The following is an 18,179-nucleotide window of genomic DNA, read 5'->3' as shown; positions in this document are numbered from 1 at the left end:
GGCCAAAAGCAGGAGCGACATCTAAGTACTATTGGGTGTCCCCCAAAACAAAACAAGAAAGTGTGGATTTAAAGACCAAAACGAGAGCCAATGGTTAGAGCATTTGTCTTCAATGTGGCTGACCGGGGTTTGATCCCCGGCATCCCACGTGTCCCCCAATCCTGCCAGGAGCGACTTCTGAGCGCAGAGCCACAGGAACCCCTGAATGCCGCCAGGCGTGGCCCCCAAAACAAAAGAACAAAAAAGAAAGAATAACAACAATGACAAAAATAAATAAATAAATCAAGTTTCTTCCTTCCCGGGTCTAGTTTCGACTCTGGCTATCCGGTGCGTGTCCCAGCTGGGGCCCACAGCCTGGACTTCCTCCTCTGGGTCTTTCTGGGTCCCCATCCTCCTCCCCCTGGGTCTGTGTGTTCTCTGGGGTGCTCAGATGACACATGGGGGTGCTTCTTAGGAAGTCTTTTGTCATTTGAGAAACGGAACTGATGGGCCTGAAATCACAGCTCACCGCAACCTGTGTCAATAGAAACCAGATCCCCGAGTGTCTTTTTTTCGGCCTGCCTGTGCTGCTCTGCCTCTAGCCCGTCACCCCAAAACCTGCTTGGAGCACCCATGAACCATGTACGACAGGGTCTCTGCAGACTGGACCAGCTTGTCACTGACCCCCCCAATCTCTCCCCAGATGACCCCCAAGCACAGACCCAGCAGTGCTGCAATATACCGTCCGGGACCCAGAAATCCCATCTGGGCTGCCTGGTCAATGGACCCCCTAATCTTTCCTAGGGCTGACCCCCCAAAACAGAACCAGGAGTGCTGCAATGCAAACACCGAATTCAAAACCCCAGTTGAGCGGCCGGAGCTACTGCAAGACTGTAGGGCCTTTTTGCCTTGCACGCTGCTAACATGAGAAGGATCCGGGTTCGATCCCCGGTATCCCATATATTCCCCCCCCCCCACTTGAGCCTGCCAGGATTTCTGAGCGCAGAGCTGGGAGGAACCCCTGAGCGTCACTGAGTCTGGCCCCAAAAGCAAAATAAACTTAAAAATAAAAGTAGGGGGCCCAGAGAGATAGCACAGTGGTGTTTGCCTTGCAAGCAGCTGATCCAGGACCAAGGTGGTTGGTTCGAATCCCGGTGTCCCATATGGTCCCCCGTGCCTGCCAGGAGCTGTTTCTGAGCAGACAGCCAGGAATAACCCCTGAGCAATGCCAGGTGTGGCCCAAAAACCAAAAACCAAAAACCAAAAAAAAAAAAAAAAAAAAAAAAGTAGGGGCCAGAGAGATAGCATGGAGATAAGGCGTTTGCCTTGCATGCAGAAGGTCAGTGGTTCAAATCCCATCTGGTCCCATGAGCCTGCCTGACTGCCAGGAGCAACTCCTGATTGCTGCCGGGTGTGACTCCCAAAACAAACCAAAAAAATAAATAAAATTAGGGGCCGGAGAGATAGCATGGAGGTAAAGCATTTGCCTTGCGTGCAGAAGGTTGGTGGTTTGAATCCCGGCATCCCATATGGTCCATCCCCCTCCCATTGAGCCTGCCAGGAGCAACTTATTTATTTATTTTTTGGTTTTTGTGTCACACCCGGTAGCGCTCAGGGGTTCCTCCTGGCTCTACGCTCAGAAATCGCTCCTGGCAGGTAAGGGGGGACCCTATGGGATGCCGGGATTCGAACCACCGACCTTCTGCATGCAAGGCAAATGCCTTTACCTCCATGCTATCTCTCCGGCCCCTCTCTCCCTTTTCCTTAAGTTTTCTGCCCATGTGAAGCCTGGCGGGTCGGAGCACAGATTTTTCTTACTGTGAAAAAACACAAAATTGGGGCCCGGAGAGATAGCACAGCGGTGTTTGCCTTGCAAGCAGCCGATCCAGGACCAAAGGTGGTTGGTTCGAATCCCGGTGTCCCATATGGTCCCCCGTGCCTGCCAGGAGCTAGTTCTGAACAGACAGCCAGGAGTAACCCCTGAGCAACGCTGGGTGTGGCCCAAAAACTAAAAAAAAAAAAAAAAAAAGAAAGAAAAAACACAAAATTGATGTCACGAAAACACATGGAAAGAAGTGCTGGAAGACAGATGTTGACAAGTGGGGGGAAACTGTCTGGATTTTTTTTTTCTCCTCCCAAATACTCCCAGGGTGTTGGGCTACACCCAGATTCACAGGGGATGGCTGTGAAAGGTTGGGGGTACAGGCAAGGGGTGAAGGACCCCCCCAAAAGACCCTGGAATATGAGGGTTCGAGATTTGCAAAGCCCTGAGATTTGACAGATGTGCAGAAACCACTTCCCGTCCCTCAGGGGGTTCAGTGTGTGTGACGCCCCACTGCTGTGCTATCTTTCTGGTTTCTGTTCTCATTTTTATTTATTTTGGTTTTGGGGTTCCTCCTGGCTCTGCAATCAGAAATAAGTCCTGGCAGGCTCTGGGGTACCACATGGGATGCCAGGATTTGAACCACCGTCCTTCTGCATGCAAGGCAGATGCCCTACGTCCATGCTATCTCTCCGGCCCCTCGTTTTATTTTTTTTTTTTTTGTGTGGTTTTTGGGTCACACCCGGCAGTGCTCAGGGGTTATTCCTGGCTCCATGCTCAGAAATTGCTCCTGGCAGGCACGGGAGACCATATGGGACGCCGGGATTCGAACCGATGACCTTCTGCATGAAAGGCATATGCCTTACCTCCATGCTATCTCTCCGGCCCCTCGTTTTTATTTTTTATTGCAAAACCTTCCTTCCTCCTACCTGACAGCCTCCTGGGTGATGAATTAATTGTTAATACCAGGTCAGGTCAGCCAGCTAGGAAGCAGAGAAACATGTTTGCTCACTGATGTCTCCCTAAAAAGCTGCAAAAGGGGGGGTTTGAGGTCAGGACACCTCATATTCCGGCTCCCTAAACCCCAAGCTGCTGAGAGAGCGTTCTCCATCCAAGGGGGACACGAAAGATATAAAAGAAAAAGACAGGAAGAAAAAAGAAAAAAGTCAGATTCAAGGGGGGGCGGGTTCGATTCCCAGCATCCCACATGGTCCCCCCAAGTCTGCCAGGAATTATCTCTGAGCACAGAGCCAGGGGAAGCCCTGAAGGGAGCCGGGTGTGACCCCAAAAACCAAATAAATAAATAAATAAATAAAATCTGCAGGGGTTGGTGGAGAGATAGCATGGTGTTAGGGCGTTTGCCTTACATGCAGAAGGAAGGTGGTTCGAATCCTGGCCTCTCGTGGGGGTCCCTTGAAGCCTGCTAAGAGCAATTTCTTAGAGCAGAGCCAGGAGGAAACCCTGAGGGCAGACAGGTGTGACCCCCAAAACCAAAAATAAATAAATAAATAAATAAATAAGGAGGTAAGGTGTTTGCCTTGCAGGCAGAAGGACGGGTGGCTCGAATCTCAGCATCCCATAGGGTCCCTGCTAGAAGCTATTTCTGATTGCAGAGCCAGGAGGAACCCCTGAGGGCAGCCGGATGTGACCCCCCAAAACCTAAAAATCAATAAATAAATTTGCAGCAGGGCTTGGCTGAATCACAGATTCCATCGGGGGGGGGGTGGAATGGGGTGTGCGGGGGGGTGGAGCCCTCTCTCTCTGTCCCCTGGATGCAGCAGCAGCAGCATTGGGGACAGCAGGGGGGTGGGGTGGCCACCACCTCCGCCCTATATAAGCAGGCGAGGCGTAGGGACCCAGGAGCCATTTGCTGCACCCCCAGATGGATAGATAAATAGATGCATTTGGGGAGCCCCTGCCGTTAGGAGCCAGCTTGCAGGAGGGTGGGGGTCCAGAAGTCTGCAGAGCGGCTCTAGCAACCAGGTGCGTGCATTGGGTGCAAGGGCAACCGGGGTGGGGTGGGGAGGAAACTGAGTCCGGGCGCGTGCACGCTGGGCTGGTGCATGTGCCGGAGGCGGGAATCGAACCTGCGACCCTGGGACCGGAAGTGGGGTCCCAAAGTGCGCGGACCGGACGATCGCACGCTCCGCCCCACTTTATTCCGCCGCCGGGCTGCAAAATCAGGTCAAAGGATGCGAGCGGGCTAGCTACCCACCCAGGAGGAGGCCGTCCATGTCGAATAGAAGGTGCGTGACGGGCTGCGGAGGGTTACTGGGCGCCGCCATGATGCCGGGGCCCCGGGAGGCTGCGCGCGCATTCTTCACCCGGGACTTTGGCCGCGCACGCGCACTGACGCCCGCTCTACGACCCCGCCCCCTTTGAAATGCTTTCTCCGCACGCGCGTCCGACCGCGCCGAATCTGCGCATGCGCATAGTATAGTTCGCCAAGCGCCGCCGCGGTTCCTTCTCGGGAGGAAGCGCCTTTCGTCGTTGTGCGCATGCGTATTCTGAAACCTGCAAACGCGGTTTGCGGTACGAGCCCAACAGAGCGCCGCTGTCACCGCTCTGCGCATGCGCTCGCGCGATCCCGAGCCTTAGGGCACGCCTGTCATTGCACTGCGCATGCGCGCTTCTGAGCTCTGCGTGCCCTGCTGCGGTTCTTAAGCGAGGGCGCGCTGGTCAACGCTCTGCACATGCGCACTTCTGAGCAGTTCCTGCGGCGCTGCAGATGTTTTCGCGAGGGCGCGCCTGGCGCCGCTCTGCGCATGCGCACTTCTAAGCTCTTCTAGCCCTGCCGCAGTTCTTTCGCGAGAGCGCGCCTGTCTCTCTGATCTGCGCATGCGTTTCTCAGCTCTGCAGGTGTTGCCTCCGTTACTGCGTATGCGCACTCACGAGCTCTCCTTCCGCGCGGGTCGCCTGCGCTCTTCTTGCGCATGCGTACTCTTCTTGCCGCGGTTTCTCCCGGCGGGAGTGCGCTTTGATTATGTCTGCGCGTTTTTCCCCCCCTTCAGAACGCGCATGCGCACCTCTTCCCTCCCCCTCCCCATTGCATTGATTAGAAGTGGATGCAGTTTGCAAGTTCACTTTGCAGCCAGGGACAGTTTGCAGCCAGGGACGCCCATCTGCGGACTGATGCAAGGCTGGAGTTTGGGGGAAGCGTGCTGCAGGGAAAATGGGTGCAGGAAATTGCTGGGAGGGTACCAGGACAAATGTAATCAGGGCTCTGGCCCCAGGACATTTGCACCAGCTGCTGCTGTTCTCTGCAGGCCAGGTTTCTTGTGCTCAGGGCTGACTTGCAGCTTCCAGGCCTGCAGGTTTGGCAGCCTTTTAACCCAAAGCACCCGCCCTGCGGAAATCAGATAGCAAAGGCATGCAGGGAGGAGGGAGAAATAAATAGAAGCATTTTTTTCTTTTTAAAAAACAAGGTCAGCCAAACCTCTGCCTTCCCCTCTGGGCCTCCTGCCTTCCTAGGCCCTGAAATTTCTTTTATTTATTTATTTATGCATTTTTGCATGTATTTATTTTCGCTTCCAAGGCCCTGGATTTCTGTGATTTTTTTTTTTCTGCAAAGTTTTTCCTCTGCACCCCTGGATTCCTTTCTGTGCCCATTTTCCTCCCCTTTTACTGTTGTTTTGGCTTTGCACATGTGGAAGGAAAGAGAAACTAAACCTCTGCCTTCTCCTCTAGGCCTCCTGCCTTCTTAGGCCCTGAAATTTCTTTTATTATTTATTTATTTATTTATTTATTTATTTATGCATTTTTGCATTTATTTATTTTTGCTTCCAAGACCCTGGATTTCTGTGATTTTTTTTTCTGCAAAGTTTTTTCTCTGCACCCCTGGATTCCTTTCTGTGCCCATTTTCCTCCCCTTTTACTGTTGTTTTGGCTTTGCACATGTGGAAGGAAAGAGAAACTAAACCTCTGCCTTCCCCCTCTAGGCCTCCTGCCTTCCTAGACCCTGGAATTTCTTTTATTTATTTATTTACTTATTTACTTATTTATTTATGTATTTATTTTTGCTTTCAAAGGTCCTGGAATTTCTGTGATTTTTTTTTTTTCTGCAAAGTTTTCCCTCTGCACCCCTGGATTCCTTTCTGTGCCCATGGCTTTGCACATGTGGAAGGAAAGAGAAACTCTTTGAAAAAGCAGAAATAGAGCTTCCTGGGGGGTGGAAGGTTCTTGCTATTGTGAATTGTGTGTGTGTGTGTGTGTGTGTGTGTTTTGTGTTGTTGTTTTTTGTGTGGTTGTCCTATCCAGTGGTGCTCAGGAGTTACTCATGGCTCTGCCCTCAGGGATCACTCCCAAACTGCTGTTCTTTGGGACTAGAGCTTGAAGCCCGGTCAGCCCACTTGTAATCCTTGCTCTGTGCTCAGGAGGGAATCATTTAGTCTTGGTGTTGCTGAGGATCCAGTCTTTGGCCCCTTCAATCCCCTCATGTTATTTTTTTTTTAATTTTCTTCTGTTTGTTTTTTGCATTTTGGGCCATGCCAAATAATGGTTATGAGTTAACTCCTGGCTCTGCACTTAGAAATCACACCTGACAGGCCCAGGGGACTATATAGGAGGCTGGGGACTGAACCCAGGTCTCCGCATGCAAGGCCAAACACCTTCCTCTCTGTGCTATTGCTTCGGTGGCCCAATACCCTCATGTTCTATTTTATTTTATTTTATTTTATTTTATTTTATTTTATTTTATTTTATTTTATTTTATTTTGGTTTTGAGGACATACCTGGTGACACTCAGGGGTTCCTCCTAGCTCTGTGCTCAGAAATTGCTCCTGGCAGGCTCAGGGGACCCTATGGGATGCCGGGGTTCGAACCACCATCCTTCTGCATGTAAGGCAAACGCCCTACCTCCGTGCTAGCTCTCTGGCCCTTGGTTTGGTTTTGAAGTTTTGTTTTGGTGTTTTGGTTTGTTTTGATTCTGGGTTTGGTTTGGTTTTGGGGTATGTTTTGTTGTGTTTTTCGGTGTCAGTTAGGTTTGATGCTGGTTTTAGTGTGGCCTAGTTTTGATTTGCTTTGGTGTTTGATTTTGGTGTGGATTGGTTTGGCGTTTGGTGTGAGTTTGATTTAGTTTGGGGTTTTGTTTTGGTGTTTTGGTTTCGTATTGTTTCTGGGTTTAGTTTGGTTTTGGGGGGTTTATTTCATTGTGAATTTTTGTGTGCATGTCTGTTTGCTTTGGTGTTTGGCTTTGGTGTAGATTGGTTTGGTGTTGGTTTTGGTTTGGTTTAGTTTTAGGGTTTGGTTTTGTTTCGTTTCTGGGTTTGGTTTGGTTTTAAGTTTGGGTTATTTATTTATTTTTTGGTGTCAGTTTGCTTTGGGGTTTGGTTTTGGTGTGGATTGATTTGGGTTTGATTTGGTTTTGAGTTTTGGTTTGGTGTTTTGTTTTTGGATCACACCCAGCGTTGCTCATTGTTTACTTCTGGCTTTGTGCTCAGAAATCCCCCCTGGCAGGCTCAAGGAGGGGGGAACCACATGGGATGCCGGGATTCGAACCACCGTCCCTCCTGTGCGGTTTACATGCAAGGCAAACATCTTACCTCTGTGCTACCGCTCTGGCCCTGGTTTTAGTTTAGTTTTGGTGTTTGGTTTTGGGTTGTTTTGTCTTGGTTCGGTTTTTGGTTCTGGTTTAGTTTAGATTTTGGCCCTCACCTTGCAGTGCTCAGGGCTTACTCCTGCTTCATGCATCGAGGAATTAATCTTGGTGGACTTGGGGGACCCTAAAATCCCTCTAGGACCTCTTTGGAAGGCCGGTCGATCCCTAACACCGACAGGGGTCCCCCAAATCTTTAGAGTACAGAGACTTGGGCACTGCCAAGTATGGCCAGGACTGATCAAACCCCCCTCCCAAATAAAATTAAAAACACGGATAGACAGCACAGAAGGAAACTGCCTCTGTTTCCTTATGACATGTCTTCACAGACGTGCCGAGCTTGAAGCCTGCATGATGGCAGATGGGGAAAGACTTTTATTCATGGCACAAATAGGTGTGTGACACCTTTGCCATGCTGCGCCGCGCCTCTGGGCACTGATTAACTTTCATTGTTTTTCTTTTTTTGGTGTTGGGCCATATCTGGCAGCACTCAAAAGCGACTCCTGGCTCTGCGCTCCTGGCTTATGGGGGGACCATTTGGGACTTTTGGGAATCCAACTGTGGTTCGTCCTAGGTTGATGCATGCAAGGCAGACACCCTACCGCTTGCGCCACCGCTCGGGCTTTTATGGTTAGCTTTACCCCTAAACAGAGTCCAGGTTTGACTTTGGGCCTCCAGAGAATGCTCTGGCACTTCGCAGTGCTGGTGTCTCAGTACTCCTTCTCCCAGTGTGTCTCATCCACGATCCCACAGCCACGTAGACGCAGAACATCTCGTGTGGAATCCGGTGACGGCCCAAGCAGATGTTGGGGTGCTGTGCAGAGTCAGCAACCCGCACCCCGGGGCCACGGCATGTGGGTGGTGACCTTCCTGGCACGCCTGGCGGTGCCCCCGGCTGACTCAGTCCTGCTCCTGTGCCCTGGAGGCCCAAAGGAGCACTGGGCAGGCCCGACCGGATTTGGGGCTCCAGGGACTGTGACCTCGCTGTGTCCCGTCTACACGGTGGTCTGACCCTAGAGCCTCACCCAGCCAGTCCAGCTTCTTTAGGGTGCAGAGATTTTTGGGGCTGAGGGCCTGGGGGTGCCGTGCATTCCCCAGACACTCTGCAGTGGCGAAGGGACCCCCCTGGGCTGTACCCCGGGGTGCCAGTGATGCCAGGATGAACAGTGGGCGGGTGATAGGCGATGCCAGGGATGTTTGTCAGGGCTGGTTTGGGCCTTGCAGGCCCTTGGGCAAGAACCCCAACCTGGCAAGGCAAGCACAGGGAACCCCAATACTTTCTTCCTTTCTTCCTTCCTTTCTTCCTTCCTTCCTTCCTTTCTTTCTTTCTTTCTTTCTTTTTCTTTCTTCCTTCATTTTTTTCTTTTTTTCTTTCTTTCTTTCTCTTTCTTTCTTTCTTCTTTTTCTTTTCTTTCTTTCTTTCTTTCTTTCTTTCTTTCTTTCTTCTTTCCTTCTTCCTTCCTCTTCTTTCTTTCTTTCTTTCTTTCTTTTTTATCTTTCTTTCTTTCTTTCTTTCTTCTTTCTTTTTATCTTTCTTTCTTCTTTCTTTCTTTCTTCTTTCTTTATCTTTCTTTCTTCTTTCTTTTTCTCTCTTGCTCTTTTTATTTCTGTTTCTCTTTCCATCTATCTTTACTTCTTGTTCTTTGTCTCTCTCGTATTCTGTCTTTCATTTTTGTCTTTCTGTCATTTAAAATTTTTTCTTCCTCCCTTCTTTCTGTCATTCCTGTCTCCCACCCTCCCTTCCTTCCTTTCATTCCTTCTTTCCTTCCCCCATCCTTTCTTCCTTCTGTCCCATCTTTGTTATTTTGGCTTTCTTTCTTTTATTCTTTCCTTCTTCCTTCCTTTTTTCCTCCCTCATTCCCTTCTTTTCTTCCCTCCCTCCTTCTGATACAGATGGTCCCCTGTAGAGACAGACGGATGGATGGACAGATGGATGGATGCATGGGTGGGTGGGTGGCTGGATAGATGGATGGATGAGTGGGTTTGTGATTGGATGTATGGACAGATGGGTGCATGGATGGATAGGTGGATGAGTAGATGAATGGATGGATTGATGGCTGGGTGGGTAATTGGATGGATGGATGGATGGTGGGATGGTGGATGAATGAATGGATGGTCGAATGTATGAATTCATGTAGTCACGGAAGGATTGGATGGAGAGATGGAGGGATTAATAGACAGAAAAGTAAAGCAGATGGATGGATGGATGAATAAACAGATCAATCTGGTAGAGAAATGTCTGGATAGACACACAGGTGCACAATATGGATCATGGGTTAACAGGTAGATGGATGGATAAATAGATGCGTAAGTTGGCATGATAGAATGATTGGGTGGATCTATGGACAAATAGAACGTGTCTAGACGGAGACAAATGGATCATATCGATATAGGATGATATAGAGAGATATGCAGACATAGATATATACACATATGTGTCTATATTTATATGTCTGTCATCTCTGCCTGCTTTTCCACCTACACAGACAACCTCCCTTGGAGGAACAGATTTTGGAAAGATGGATGGATGGGTGGATATATAAATACATATGTACATAATTTTATGGATTCATTTTTGGGGTTTTGGGCCACACCCATCAGCGCTCAGGGGTTCCTCTTGGCTCTACGCTCAGAAATCGCTCCTGGCAGGCTCAATGGGGGGGACCCTGTGGGATGCCATATGGGATTCGAACCTCCATCCTTCTGCATGCAAGGCAAATACCCTACCTCCATGCATCTCTCCGGCCCCGTATGTACATAATTTATATAGAGAATAACTTGTATCGGGGCCGGAGAGATAGCACAGAGGTAAGGGTGTTTGCCTTGCATGCAGAAGGACGGTGGTTCGAATCCCAGCATCCCATTTGGTCCCCCGAGCCTGCCAGGAGCGATTTCTGAGTGTGGAGCCAGGAGGAACCCCTGAGCACTGCTGGGCGTGACCCTCCCAAAAAAATCTAGATCAGCCATGTAGATAAGGTTATGGAAACACACATGTGGACCTGTGTTGAAGAAGGAAAAAGCATTGGGTCCTGCCAATATCCCGACAAGGGGCGACCCAACCATCTAGGAATGCCCGAACCCCAACAAGGAGGAGATTTTTGACTTGGAGTCAAGCAAAGAACAGGCTTCTGTGCGCCTAAGAATGTCCCGCCCTTCGCTGGATCATATCCATGAGTCATGTCAGCTTCATGCCAAGTAGCCCGACCGTCTTTCTAGGTCTGGGACACACCTAGCGAGGTGCCCTATGACTCACCCTGCCTTCCTGGGGTGCCCCGGCTCGCCTACAGCGCCGACTGCTCCCCACGGAAGGAAAGTCTTGGTTCTACTCTGGTTTCACCCACTTCATCCCAATTCTAGGGCCTGTCTTGAACCCATGTCCTGTCTGTCTTCACATTGGGTGTAGCCCCCACACGGCATAGATGGGAGATTGTGGAGGGTTGTACCGGGTCCTCTAGGCAGGGACCATGGCTGTTCTTTGCTCCACCGTCTCAGACTGCACTCAACTTTGTCCTGTACATGGTCGATTTCTGAGTCCGTGTGTCTTCAGTCCATCCATCCATGTATCATTGATCTATTCATTCATTCATTCATGAGCTCATCCTCTACCCGTCAGTTCATCCTTTCATAATCTAAGTATATGTTCCACCATGGATCTATCCAGCCAACCACTCATCTATCCATCTGTCTACCCACCCATCCATCTTCTATCCATCCATCCATCTTCCCACCCGCCCACCTACCCATTTATTCATCCAACTATCCACGCACCCATTTTCTTTTTTTTTTTTTTTTTTTTTTTTTTTTTTTTGGTTTTTTGGCCACACCCAGTAACGCTCAGGGGTTACTCCTGGCTATGTGCTCAGAAGTTGCTCCTGGCTTGGGGGACCATATGGGACACCGGGGGATCGAACCACGGTCCGTCCAAGGTTAGCGCAGGCAAGGCAGGCACCTTACCTTTAGCGCCACCGCCCAGCCCCCTCACGCACCCATTTTCTACCTATTCAACCATCTATCCATCCACCCATCTACCCACCCATCCATTCACTCACCCATCCATCTATCCATCCATGTATTTATCCACCCATCCACCCATTCATCCAACTATCCACGCACCCATTTTCTACCTACTCAACCATTTACCCACCCATCCATCTATCCATCCATTCACCCATCCATCCATCCACTCACCCATCTATCCATCCATCCTCTCACCCATCCATCTATCCATTCACCCATTCATCTATCCATCCACCCATCCATCCTTCAATCCATCAACCCACCATCCATCTATTAATGCACACATTCATCCTCTTAGTACCCAAGTACCCACCCCTTCCTCTATCCCTGTGCCCATCCATAATGCATTCAGTCAACAATCCATCCATCCATCCATTCATTATTCATCCATACAAGAAGCATTCATACGCCCTGTTCATTACTCATCCATCCAGGAGTCATATGAACAAGTATCATTCATTCACCAGTCTGCCCATCATCCATCCATGGCCACCCATCCATTTACCTATTCATCCATATATCCATCCATCCACCCAACCACCCATCCATTCCTCCTCCCATCTATCCATTTGTCCATTCATCCATCCATCCATCCGTCCACCCACCCACCCATCCATCCACCCACCCATCTATTCGTCTACCCATCCATTCGTCCATCCACCCACCCACCCATCCATCATCCACCCACCCATTTATCCATCTACCCACTCATCCATCTATCCACCCATCCATCTGTCCATTTACCCACCTATCCATCCATCCATCTATCCTTCCATCTACCCACCCACTCATCCATCCACCTACCTATCTACCCACCCACCTACTCACCCATCCTTCCACCGACCCATCCATTTATCCATCCACCCATCTATCCACTCACCAACCCATACACCCATCCATCTACCCATTTACCCACCTACCCATCCATCCACTCATCCATCCACCCTCCTATCCACCCATCTATCTACCCAGCCACTCACCCACCCACCCATCCATTCGTCCATCCACCCACCCACCCATCCATCATCCACCCACCCATCTAACCATCATCTACCCACCCACCCATCCATCCATCCATCCACCCATCCATCTATCCATTTACCCACCTACCCATCCATCCATCTGTCCATTTACCCACCTACCCATCCATCCATCTACCCACTCACCCATCCATCCATTTATCCACCTACCCATCTATCCACCCACCAACCCATATACCCATCCATCCACCCATTTACCCACCTACCCATCCATCCAGCCACTCATCCATCCACCCTCCTATCCACCCAGCCACTCACCCACCCACCCATACATACACCCACCCACCCATCCATACACCCATTTATCCATCCACCTGTCAACCCACCCACTCACCCCTTCACCATTTTTTCTGTCTATATATCTTTTTCAGCAATTGACTTTCTGCCATGACCTATGATCTATTTTTACCAATAATCTCTCAGCTCCACCTATCACCCATCCACCTATCGTTCTGTGCACACTCTGGGGATCGATTTACCAATTCCTTAATCAATTCCCATTCGATATTAACTGCATTATCTGCTTCTTTCTGAATCACCGATGGCTTATGAATCATTCCAATCCTTTTCCCTCCGCCATGGATTCTCTGTGTGCCTAGAACACATGAGGCATTATCTGCGTGTGTCTACACGCGTCAGAAATCCTGTGTCAGACATTCCCTACGCATCAAACCATGACTGTCTCTCTCTTGCCAGAGATCTCTGGCTTCCCAACAATGGGCCATGCTTCCTCCATTTCTCCCTAGGTGGGGTCAACTCTCCAGGAGGAAGGCTCGGGGGACCAAATGGGACCCCAGGATTCGAACCAATGACCTTCTGCATGAAAGGCAAACGCCTTACCTCCATGCTATCTCTCCGGCCCCTGATTTATTGATTTTTTTATTCTTTTATGGATCCATTTTATTGATTTTCTTTTATTCTTTTATGGATCCATTTTAGGATCATGTTTTGTTTTGGTTTGGGGGCCACACCCAGCGGCATTCAGGGGTTCCTCCTGGCTCTGCGCTCAGAAATAGCTCCTGGCAGGCTTGGGGGGCGGGACCCTATGGGATGCCGGGGGATCGAACCTACGTCTGTTCCGGGTCAGCTGCGTGCAAGGCAAATGCTATTACCATTGTGCTATCTCTCTAGCCCCCCATTTTATTGATTTTTTATTGATCTGGTTGTTTGGTTTGGTTTTGGGGTCACACCCCCAGCATTCAGGGGTTCCTCCTGGCTCTGTGTTCAGAAATTTCTCCTGGCAGGCTCAAGGGGGGGAATATGGGATGTTGGGGATCAAACCCAGATCCCTCCCAGGTCCCCAAATTAATGGTGCCAGATTTTAAGTGTGTCTCATGGGCTCCCCTCTGCTCCAGACTAGCTCCCCCATAGTCAAGAATTCCCTGGCAGTCTCAGGCCAGGTGTCACCACAAAGGTGTGTGTTGTGTCACTGTCCTTCTGTCTCTTTGTGTGGCCGACCACATGGGCTGTACCCCAATTTTGATCTTAGCCCAGATCCAAACCGGTCTCACCACAGAATTGCCGGAAATTGAAAGTCCTCGGGCCCTGCCAGGCCACTGTTTGTTTGAACAACCCGGGCAGCGGTCATCGTCCAGCCGTTGTTGTCGTCGTCGTTGTGGTTGTGGGCGCAGGGCCAGGAGGGGGACACCCAAGGGCAGGCCGGGCCCTCCTTCCTCCCTCCTGGCGAACCCCAAATTCAGTTACCCAAGTCTCTGTACACAGGGAGAGGAAAGGTTGTGTGTGTTTTGTCTGTGTGTGTTTGAAGACACTTTGGTGGGCTGGAGCAAATGTCTCACAGAGATCTCCCTTCCTCAGAGATCCACCTTCTTACGAGTGACCCCTGGCAGTCTCGGGTCCCGCCAACAAAACGAAATAAAATAAAGGAAACTAAAGTAATGAAATGAAATACAGTAAAATATAAAACATTAGAAGAAAGGAAAAGAAAACAAAAGAAAACGGAATGAAATAAAATAGAAAACAAAATAGTCAAATAAAACAACAAAACAGTCAAATAACTTACAAAACAAAGTAAAATAAAACAAAACAAGATATCATAAAATCCTCTCTCCCTTCTTTCTTTCTACCTAGTTTCTTTCCTGCTTCTCCCTTCCTCTCCCTCCCTTCTCTCCTGCCTTTTTCTCTCATCCTTATTTTCTCCCATGCTTATTTCCTCCTCCTTCCTCCTTCCTTCCTTTCTTCCCTCCTTCCCTCCCTCCTTCCTTCCCTCCTTCCATCCTTACTTCCCTCCTTCATTCTTTCCCTCCTTCCTTCTTTCCTTCCTTCTTTCATTCCTTCTCCCCTTCCTTCCTTCCCCCTTCCTTCCCTCCTCCCTTCCTTCCCTCCTAAAACGAAAAAAAAGAAGAAAAAAAAAAAGATATCATAAAATAAAATCAAATAAAAAAAATTTCTTCTTGGCATGAAATTGCAGGCAAGTAGGGGCAGAGCCCCAGGAACCCCCAGAAAAGAAGGGGGGCAGCAAATCACTCCCAGGCTGCGGGGTGTCAGGAAGGACAGCCAAACATGCCTGCTGGCCGCCTTCACGAGTGCCACGGTCCTGCCTCATGTCTGGCCCATCCCTGGACCTCGATGGGGGTGAACCCCAAAATCTGTATGTGTCCCCCCAAAAAAGAGGGGATCTTAGAATCTTGCTTGTGGTGTCTGCCTGAACCCCAAAAACCTGCTATTCGATTCCATTCATCACTGCCAGGATGTCACACCTTCCTCTGGGTGTTGGGGGGGACCCAGGATGTCACACCTTCCTCTGGGTTTTGGGGGGACCCTGTGAGGTTAAAGGGGGGTCCCTGCTGGTTGTCACTTCCTGCCTCTTTGGGGAACCCCCCCCCAGACACCCCAGGAATGTTCGGTGGTGAGATGCCAGTCTGATGGCGGAGTCTAGGCTGCTACATATCTCTTTTATGATGGGGCCTCCGGGCATGAGGCATCATGACGAGACAAAGAGCATATCTTGCTCCTGTCGGGCTTCGCACACGCACAGAGACACACAGAGACACGCAGAGACACCCCAAGGTCGTGTGGAGTCCGTGGAGCAAGTGGGGTTCGGTTGCTGGTGAGTTAGGGGGGGGCCTATCTATCTCTCAGCTTCCTTCCAAGAAAGAAATTTGGATGAATGTTGTTTATTTCATTTCATTTTATTTTATTTTGGTTTTGGGGCAGCGCCCACTAGGCTACCTCTCTGGCCCCCCAAGTCTGATGAATTTATTTTATTTTATTTATTACTTGTTATCATTTTATAATTTAGTTTTGGGGAGTAGGGCCACACCCGGCGGCGCTCACGGGTTCCTCCTGGCTCTGCGTTCAGAAATCCCTCCTGGCAGGTTTTAAGGGAAGCATGTGGGATGTCGGGGATCGAACCTGGGTCCTTGTTAGATTTTTTTTTTTTTTTTTTTTGGATTTTGGGCCACACCCGGTGGTGCTCAGGGGTTCCTCCTGGCTGTCTGCTCAGAAATAGCTCCTGGCAGGCACAGGGGGACCCTATGGGACACCGGGATTCGAACCAACCACCTTTGGTCCTGGATCGGCTGCTTGCAAGGCAAACACCACTGTGCTATCTCTCCGGGCCGGCTTGTTAGATATTTTTGCTTTCTGGATCATTCCAGATGCTCGGGGTTGACTCCTGGCTCTGAGTTCTGGCATCTCTGGGGTTCTGAGATGTCGGGGTTCGAACTTTTATTTCATTGTTCTCTTGTTATTGTTATTTGTTGTTGTTGTTTGTTGTTGTTATTGTTTTGGGTTCCACCCAGAGGTGCTTAGGAATGACTCCTGGCTTTGTGCTCAGGAATCACTCATTCCCGGCGGGGCTCAGAGAGCCCTGTGGGATGCCGGGGATTGAACCCTGTTATCAATATTATTATTATTGCGCTACCCATTGTGCTATCTTTCAGGCCCTGGCGCTACCCACTGTGCAATCATTCTGGCCCCTTTCAGAAGTCACCTATTTGGCCTTCTAGAACTTTCTCTTTTTGTTCCCCTTTCACCTCCCCACACACCCAATGTGGACTTTGCCCCCGGGGGCAAGATAAGGGTTCGAACCCGCCCTCTGGCATGTGCCTTGGATAGAGCCTGCAGAGAGAAAGAACTCTTGCTTTGCAGAGGACGGAGCTGGGGGTGCTGGGGGAGAGAGGACACCCCAAAACCCCACCCGCTGGACCCTCGTGAGTTTGGGGGGGCCATGGGGTGTGCTTAGAGTTTTCATGGAGAGATATTCTCCGTTTATTTATTATTTATATTTATTTATTTATCTATTTTGGTTTTGGAGTTCACACCCGGCGGTGCTCAGGGGTTCCTCCTGGCTCTGCGCTCAGAAATCTCTCCTGGCAGACTCGGGGGACCCCATGGGGTGCCTGAAATCGACCCCAGGTCAGACACGTGCAAGGCAAAGGCCCTACCCACTAGACTCTCTCTCTGGCCTCTGGGGTCTCCCAGTTCCCCCATTCTTAGCTGCTTTGTTCTGGGCCCTAGTTGTATGATTTTTGGGGTGTTAGGGGTCCATATCTGATTATGCTTAGCTCTTTGGGGATCTGCCTTTAGGGGTCACTCCTGGAGTGATTTGGGGGGACCCATGCAATGCCAGGGGTCAGCGAGGTGCTTGTTTTATTTTTTTTAATTGCTTTTTTCATTTTTAACCTAAATCTTTTTCCTAGATCTTTCTGTTTCTTTCTTTTTCCCTATTTCTTTTCTCTTTTAATCTGTTTCTTTTCTTTCTCTGTCTTTTTTGTCTTATCTTTCTTCTTTTCTCTTTCTTTCCTTCCTTTTCTTTCTTTTCTATCTTTCCTTCTTCCCTTTTCTTTCTCTTTATTCTCTTTTTATTTCTTTCTTTTTCTTTGTCTTTTTCTCCCTCCCTCCCTTCTTCCTTCTTTGCTCTTTCTCTTCCTTTCTTCTCTTTCTTTTTCTTTTCTTTCTTTCTTTTTTATTCTCATTCTTTCTCTTTTCTTTGTTCTCTTTCTTTCTCACTTCCTTCTCTCTTTCTCTCTTCTTTCTTTTCTTTCTTTCCCTTTTCTTCTTTCTCCTCTTTCTTTCTCACTTCCTTCTCTCTTTCTCTCTTCTTTCTTTCTCTTTCTCCTTCTTCTTTTTCTTTCTTTCTTTCTTTCTTTCTTTCTTTCTCCTTCCTTCCTTCTTCTTCTTCTTTCTTTCTTTCTTTCTTTCTTCTTTCTTTCTTTCTTTCTTTCTTTCTTTCTTTCTTTCTTTCTTTCTTTCTTTCTTTCTTTCTTTCTTTCTTTTTTCCTTTTCTTTCTTTCTCCCTCCCTTCCTCTCTGTCTCTCTCTCTTGTCTCTGTCTCTCTCTCCCTCCCTTTTTCTCTCTCCGACTCTCTCTGTCTCTATCTCTCTCTCTCTGTCTCTGTCTGTCTGTCTGTCTGTCTGTCTGCCTCTCTCTCTCTCCTTCCCTTTTCTTTCCTTTTCCCCACACCTAGCCTTCCTCCTGACTCTATGCAGTGAAATCATTCCTGCCAGTGTTTAGGGGACACCCCTGGGATGCCTTTGATCGAACCCAGCCGGGCACACACACACACCCTCCCCAGCCTGCTTCTAAACTCCTCCCCGGCCCCCAAGCACACTTCCCTCCGGTGGAGTCTGGCCGGGCTGGCTGGCTCTGAGCCCGGGCGAGAGATGGAATCTCTGGGCTGGAGGGCCTCCTCCTTGTTGTCTTGTTTTGTTTCGCTGACACACCCGGCTCTGCCCTGGACTCGCACCCGGAGGGCTCAGAGGTAGGG

At 49.4% G+C, this 18,179-nt stretch overlaps 2 protein-coding genes across 2 annotated transcripts in view; both read left to right on the top strand.

Annotated features, from left to right (window-relative positions):
* LOC126000598 (neuroligin-4, X-linked-like) overlaps positions 1-18,179 on the top strand; it is a 360,086-nt gene that overhangs the window by 17,242 nt on the left and 324,665 nt on the right. The gene's annotated exons all lie outside the window — the stretch shown is intronic.
* The window catches only part of STS (steroid sulfatase), a 35,480-nt gene continuing 21,053 nt past the window's right edge, over positions 3,753-18,179 (top strand). Inside the window, exon 1 of the mRNA XM_049767797.1 lies at positions 3,753-3,784. The gene's annotated coding sequence lies outside the window, so the exon portion shown is untranslated. The remainder of the gene's footprint in view (positions 3,785-18,179) is intronic.

Source organism: Suncus etruscus (genome assembly GCF_024139225.1).
Source record: "Suncus etruscus isolate mSunEtr1 chromosome X unlocalized genomic scaffold, mSunEtr1.pri.cur SUPER_X_unloc_2, whole genome shotgun sequence".
Taxonomy (NCBI): domain Eukaryota; kingdom Metazoa; phylum Chordata; class Mammalia; order Eulipotyphla; family Soricidae; genus Suncus; species Suncus etruscus.
The sequence above is the reverse complement of the archived record's forward strand: the minus strand, read 5'-3'. Positions and strand labels throughout refer to the sequence as shown.